Source organism: Sinocyclocheilus grahami, unplaced genomic scaffold (assembly GCF_001515645.1).
Source record: "Sinocyclocheilus grahami isolate Dianchi unplaced genomic scaffold, SAMN03320097.WGS_v1.1 scaffold1617.1, whole genome shotgun sequence".
NCBI classification, from domain to species: domain Eukaryota; kingdom Metazoa; phylum Chordata; class Actinopteri; order Cypriniformes; family Cyprinidae; genus Sinocyclocheilus; species Sinocyclocheilus grahami.
Genome location: NW_015506796.1, coordinates 72,340 through 79,277, shown reverse-complemented (window position 1 = coordinate 79,277; position 6,938 = coordinate 72,340). Strand labels below are relative to the sequence as shown.

Below are 6,938 nucleotides of genomic sequence, written 5' to 3'. Positions count from 1 at the left end.
GTAATTTAGTGACTGCAAATGCTGATTTAATTTGATTCCATCTTTATTATACCTGATAACGAGCTAGTTAAACTTAAGGGGGCTAATCAATATACAGTATATTTCAAGAAACTAAGACTTAAGGTACTCCACTTTTTCAGTTGTTTAAAGACTGAAATACACTTTTCATTTATATTTTAAGTGTAAATTCATTTACATTTAAAATGGTTAACTCAAAGCAGGTATTACACACTTTGTAATTAACTTCTGATGCATTTATAAACCAAAAATCACAATTGAAATAATTTTTTCCCCCTGAGATTCAATATCTTTAACAACATGTACAAACATTACTACAAACTAAACCACCAGGGTCCTATAAATGCGGTCCTGAAACTGCAGCCTCCGGTTGTGCAGGAACACCCTTCTCCGGAAAAGAGGGATTTAAAGAGACTGATTCATCCATGGAGTCGTTTGAGAAATATTGAACAATGTGATATGCAATGTATTTAATGAGAAAATGAAAGTGTTTTTTGACCTTGGATGCATGTGAACCTGTTGTAGGAGACCTCCAAAACAAAATTAGGAACCTTTCAATTACCATAATAGGATTTTATAAAATTGTTATAAAAATAAAAACAAAAATCGTACAGATCCCAAATATTTTGCAATATTTTTGCAACAGTAAGTTATTTATTTAATTTAAAAAAAGTTATAATGATAATTGAGAGGGTTTTTTGGGGGGGGCTGATCACAAAATATTACTGAGGTCACCTTAGAATTCTGTTATTGTTTCAATGTTTTCAGGTAAGAATTGGCCCCAACACGTCAATCGCCGCTGAACAGTTTGCCCACGTGAAATGGACTGATCACAAAAAAGCCACAAAAGACCTCTTGATGGCAGTGTTTGGAAGAGGCACTCTCACAACACGGGAAGATGTTCCAATGCATTCAAATACAAAGCAGCCAAGCCTCAACTTGATTCTGAAAAAGTGTCTGACATTATTAGTAAGTAATTCTTTTCTGAAAATCAAGTTTTGGCAGGATTGCCATATTTTAAGATATTCAGAACAACAGGATGCAAATACATTTGTATAATCATACTCAGGAATTTGGAATATTATCTACTTTTCAGAGCAATATACTTTGTTTCAGTTGCTGAATGGTTCTGTCACTTAAAGATATAGGTTAGGAAACATACAAAATTAGTCAAGTTTTTTTTTTCTGTTTTCTAGAGATGCACTGATTGCTATTTTCTTGGCCTATTCTGATTTCCGATTTTTTTTTTGTAAGTGTGACATGCTAGTACCGATATTTGCAGATTCGGATTTTCTTTCTAAGAACTATACTCAAAATAAAGTGCTCTGTGACTGAAAAGAGGTAGAAATAATTAACTGAAAATGAGGTGCTGTATGTAACAAAACAGATGCCATTTTCCTTTTTACTAGTCTCGCAAATGTCCAAAGATTACAAGTCTATGAGAGACTCTTCCAAATATTAATAGGTTCAGTAGGTAAAAATTTAATAACAAGGCACCTTTTCTTTGTTGCTAACATATTTATAGGCTAAACGATTAATCCTGCAGCTTTAATGTAAACACTGCAAATTGTTTTGCGAGGATATCGTCACGTTCTAGTGCCACGAGATCTCGTCACATCCATACTATTTACTCATTCTCATGTTCAGGGTTTAAAGTTCTCCGGCACCGTGCCGGATCTCCGGCATGCAGCTTTTGGCTGCGGGAAAAAAAACCCCTACATTATATCACTTTTGAGTTCACGAGTTCGCCGACCAATAGTATGAGAGGAACAGCTTTCATTCTCAACCAAACTAACATTACTAACCAATCAGAAAGTTTTGCTCTTATAAACACGAGACGCGCATAATAGTATCCAATAAGATGTAAGCCAGTAGTTAATGTGATGAGGGGTATTTCTGGCCAGGAATGGGGAGCAGATAGATTGGCTTTAAAAACTATATATCCATGATAAGATCTATAATAGATTATGGTTGTTTAGTATATGGCTCTGCAAAATAAATCTATTTTAATTAAATTGGACAGAATTCAGTCCCAAGCCCTAAGAATTTGTTGTGGAGCGTTTCTAACTTCTCCAGTTTCAGCTCTTCAAGTAGAGATGGGAGAAATGCCATTACAGATAAGAAGACAACAGTTAATAGTATCCTATTGGGCAAATTTAAGAGGTCAGAGTGGAAATCACCCTACAAAGAAAGTGTTAAGACCTAGTTGGGAACACTAGAAAAAAAGAGTGTAATAGTTTTGGTTGGAGAGTGGGAAAATTAGTAAGCGATATGAGACTGAAGGAGGTAGGACATGCTCCAAGAATTCCTTTATCTCCAGTGGCAATGTGGGTTATGCCCCAACCAAAAGTTGATCTTAGTTTATCAGAAACAAGGCAAAAGGAAGGGGCTTACGAAACAGAGGTATATGATGTAAGGGAATATATGGGGTCAAGGTATGGAGAATATATGCACATGTTCACAGATGCCTCAAAGAATCCAAAAACGGGTCATGTGGGCTCTGCATTTGTAATACCAAAGTTAAAAGTAAATAAGAGCAGTAGAATATCAGATTGTTTATCAGTGTTTACTGGAGAAATGTTTGCAATGATGGCAATAAGGTGGATTACTGAAGTTAAAATATCCAAGGTAGTAATATGTTCAGATTTAAGTTCAGCCCTAATAAGTTTGAATCAGCAGAAGTCAGAAATAAGACAAGATATGATAAGAGATTTCTCAAGAATTATATTCACTTAAGCAAAATAGTATAAATGTTCAGTTTCTGTGGATGCTGGCACATATTGGGTTGAGAGGTAATGAAGAAGCAGATAATTTAGCAAAAAAGGCCATAGAACGAGAAATAGTTGATATTCAGATTCCTCTTAGTAGGTCAGAAATTAAATCAATTATCAAAATGAATATTTGGAAATTATGGCAGCAGTATTGGGACATAGATACCAAAGGTAGGCATTTGTATCATATACAATCAACAGTGGATAAGGGAAGAGTATCAGGTTGGAGCAGACCATGATTACAAGGTTGCGATTGGGGCATACAAGGTTGAACAGTACAATGCATTTAATAAGTAAACATCCAACAGGGCTATGTGAGGTATGTGACGTTAATGAAACAGTAGTACACGATAAAAGCTCCTTGTGGTTTCTCGGTTTGGTCTATTTAAGCATCCATAAACAACGCAAAACACTGGCATTTTGAGTTTTGTTAGTGATTTCTATGGAGAAAGATCATTTCCTGCAATCCAGCTGCATTTCGCGCGTCATCAGAATCACGTGATTGCAAACAACCTATTGCAGAGTCGCAGCCCTGATGAATGGAGAAGCGCGACAAAAAGCTGCGAGGCGCAATGGTCAAAGATGTCCATCTAGTGCATATTTACATAGAAAAGCTCCTTATTAAGCAGTGGAGCTTTATAAACAGCTCAGAGTAATCATGTCATCTCCATAAGAACGATATGATCGCCAGAACATATTTACCGGGATTTTTGAAAAGGTCCTGTTCACACATGATCTACACTTTAACTTACCAGTAAAGACTGTGAAAGGGGCTAAACTCTTCCTCTGTATATGCCGTGAATTTGAATTGCTTAACGTGTGCTTTATCTCACTAGATTTGTAACGTAGCCTAAATCGTTTATAAATCTTTGCCAACACAGGAGAATACAACCTATGTCTAAATATGCCATGTATTGTACATCGCGATTTCAAAATAAAAGTTTCTGCATGTGGCCAAATATTAAAATTAAATGCATTAAAACATCGTTTAATCACGCTGTAAAGTGAAACGTCACCAGGCCGTTGGCGCCCTCTGCAGGTATTTGTTTTTGGTCTCTTAATGGTAACTTACCGGTAATTTACCAGTACTGTATGTGTGAAAGGGGTTAAACTCTTCCTCTGTATATGCCGTGAATTTGAATTGCTTAACGTGTGCTTTATCTCACTAGATTTGTAACGTAGCCTAAATCGTTTATAAATCTTTGCCAACACAGGAGAATACAACCTATGTCTAAATATGCCATGTATTGTACATCGCGATTTCAAAATAAAAGTTTCTGCATGTGGCCAAATATTAAAATTAAATGCATTAAAACATCGTTTAATCACGCTGTAAAGTGAAACGTCACCAGGCCGTTGGCGCCCTCTGCAGGTATTTGTTTTAATACATAATTCACTTAAATTGGTTATGTTCATATTATATAGGCATATTACATTATGTATTTTAACAGTATTGTTTAATATAATCATGTAATTTCTTGGTTTTGATATTTTATTTGAGCCAATTATTATTGCCTCATCGTTAGTTTATTTATAAATAGTCATACTAAAGCCTGGTTTTCACTTAGGTCTATTTGTGTTACTAAAAAATATCAGAGTACTCAATTGTCAAAATAATCAGTAGATTAGTTGATTACATAAATAATCATTAGTTACAGCCCTAGATTAGTTAAAATATTTCAAAATACAACTGCATTGTTTTACTTTTTGTAATTAAAATACATTTTCTTTTCATTTTAATTTCTTAAAAATAGCATTAAAATATTGTCACGTTCTAGTGAACCAAGTATCTGTATTTTGTCTCATCTCGTGAGCTCAGTGTATTGTCACACCCCTAGAGTCGATAAGCGGTGATAAAGCTCCTAATTTGCCAAGTGTATGATACAGCTTTCATTTTTCAGGTCAACCATATATTCATGAAAAAGAAAATCAGTTTGAATAAAGAAAGCAATAACTTTGTTATAGTATCCTTTCAAATCTTAAAGTTGCCCCGCCCCGCCCCCGGAAAAAAGTTCAGGCTCAGGATTTTTTTTAACCCCTGCATGTTGTTTTCGTGTGTCAAGCACGATTTTAAACGTGTTTACTACTGTTAACGATATATATTCTCCGTTTATGTTATTGCCTGTGCCGCTGGCAACAAAACCAACTCAGAATTGGTAAGATGTGAGACTGATCAGTCACAAGGCGGGGTCGATCATGCGGGAAATTGGCTGATTCCAGTCCTTGGCCGGTCGATCGGTGCATCTCTATTTTTTTTCTGGCACTAGCAACCTGGGATGCATTGCAAACTACTCACCTCAGTATAATAGTGGCTAAATCCATGACTAACTACGGCATGTACAGGAATTCTAATGTATACAATTTATTCAATACATAAATGATAAAATACTGAATATAGATCAAATGTAACAGAAAAGAAGAAAACTAGTTTTAGGCTCAGTCTTGAGGAGTTCTGTTGTGAACACAAGACAGGACAAGACAAACATCCGATAAGACAATTCCTAACGGAATCCTATAGGAATGGTTCCAAAATATGATAAAATTCCAATTAGAATCCTGTACAATTACTAAACATGGTAGGATTACATATAGGTAAGATGACAGGAACGAGTGGTTCCATCATAAGCCTGCATAAAAACAGTATAAAATCTCAAAGACAACATACACAATAACCTGAAGGATATGTGTGTTCATTCAAAGAAAGGTTTTCCTATGGATTAATTAGAAGAGTCAATTTCTACCGTGCAGTGTCTTTCCTATGGAAATTGTAGTGAGAGGGGTAATTCTCAACATGCCATTAGGTCGTAAATGCATCTGGTCTAGCAAAGGTGTCGTGGTTGCCATGGGGACCAGGGACCTGGGCCTCGTTCACAGACATCTTGGCACCCAGTATGTTTATTGGGTGAGGGGTCTGTGAATGTTTGTTAATCTAATGAATAATTGATTTGTTAAATCAAATGAAAAATGGTGTGCCTGATTGGTCCAGATGCTACAAATATCCCCCCTTTCGAACGTTGTTGTCTGTAGAATAGACAACAGCGAGCGACGTCAAAGGTGCCTGACATCAATCAGACACGCACCTGCCACTCACGGCTGGGAGACAGTGGTGGCTCTCTGGCTGTTGTTGCCTCCAGGAGTGGTTGTGGTGCCATGGTGGATGCTGTCAGGTGGTGTGCTGTGGTGATGTAGGCTGTAGCAAGGTGCGGGTCCTCGAGCTTATGCAGCAGGTGTCGAGGCTGTCACCTGTCATCCTGAAGTGAGTTAGTCTGGGTAAGATGGTTGTTTGTCGATATTGTTAGCCAGTAGGCTATCCGTGGTACCCGCGATTTGGAACAGCCGGGTTAGACTCTCACTGGTGAGAGTGCAGGTGGTTCCAGGGATTGCCGGGAACTGTTATGGCGATTCTGTAGTGTGCAGAGAATTTCCGCCTGACCTAGTGATGATGGCAGGAGAGCGGCAGGTGGTTGTTAGCCCTCTGCTTTGCTCAACGTCACTAGAAATCTGATGTTTGCGGTGTCGCTTGGCTCTTGTGGCGGCACCGACTTGAGCTTGCCTGAATTGTGTTGGTCGAGGTTTCGCTGATGGGCATGTGGGCCCATTGCTCAATCCAACGTTGTCTGGCTACTTCTGGGGTGTCGACCGGTTTCCAGGGATGCTCCTCCCTTGGAAAGGTCTGATGCTGTGTTGCGTCAGGCAAGGAGTCAGAAGTTTGTCTTTCTAAGTACTCCTTAGTTGAGTTTTGTTCAAGGTGCTCTTTTGCAAGTGTCAGCAGCTCCTGTAACCCAGAAGTAGGCGTGTCCAGCTGTCCTTGTGTAGCCTCTGTTCGGCACCTGTGTGAAGGGCATGGAGGAGGATGTTGTGGTGGACTGCTGTCGGACATACCGTGGTGTTTGCAGGATGAGGACGCCTTTTCCCAGTGGTTGGTCTGGAACCTGGGTCTGTTGCCATGGTGATGGCTCTGTCCTCTTCTGGCTAGGGGCTTTCTGTAGAAGGGTTTTGCATTGTGGCAATGCTGGGTGCCTTCTGGTGCCCGCTTTGGATTCTGAGTTGTGAAGTTCAGAATCAGCAGTGATCAGTCCATGTTCAGACTCTGGGTCTGAAAATTCCTTTATGATGGTTTAAGCTGCTGGTGAGGCTGCAGGATCAGTT

The 6,938-nt window shown here is 38.6% G+C and overlaps 1 long non-coding RNA gene across 1 annotated transcript in view; it reads left to right on the top strand.

Annotated features, from left to right (window-relative positions):
* LOC107571588 (uncharacterized) overlaps nt 1–982 on the top strand; it is an 8,104-nt gene extending 7,122 nt beyond the window's left edge. The window contains exon 4 of the long non-coding RNA XR_001607205.1: nt 787–982. This is a non-coding gene — a long non-coding RNA (uncharacterized lncRNA). The remainder of the gene's footprint in view (nt 1–786) is intronic.
* Nucleotides 983–6,938: the final 5,956 nt, after the last annotated feature.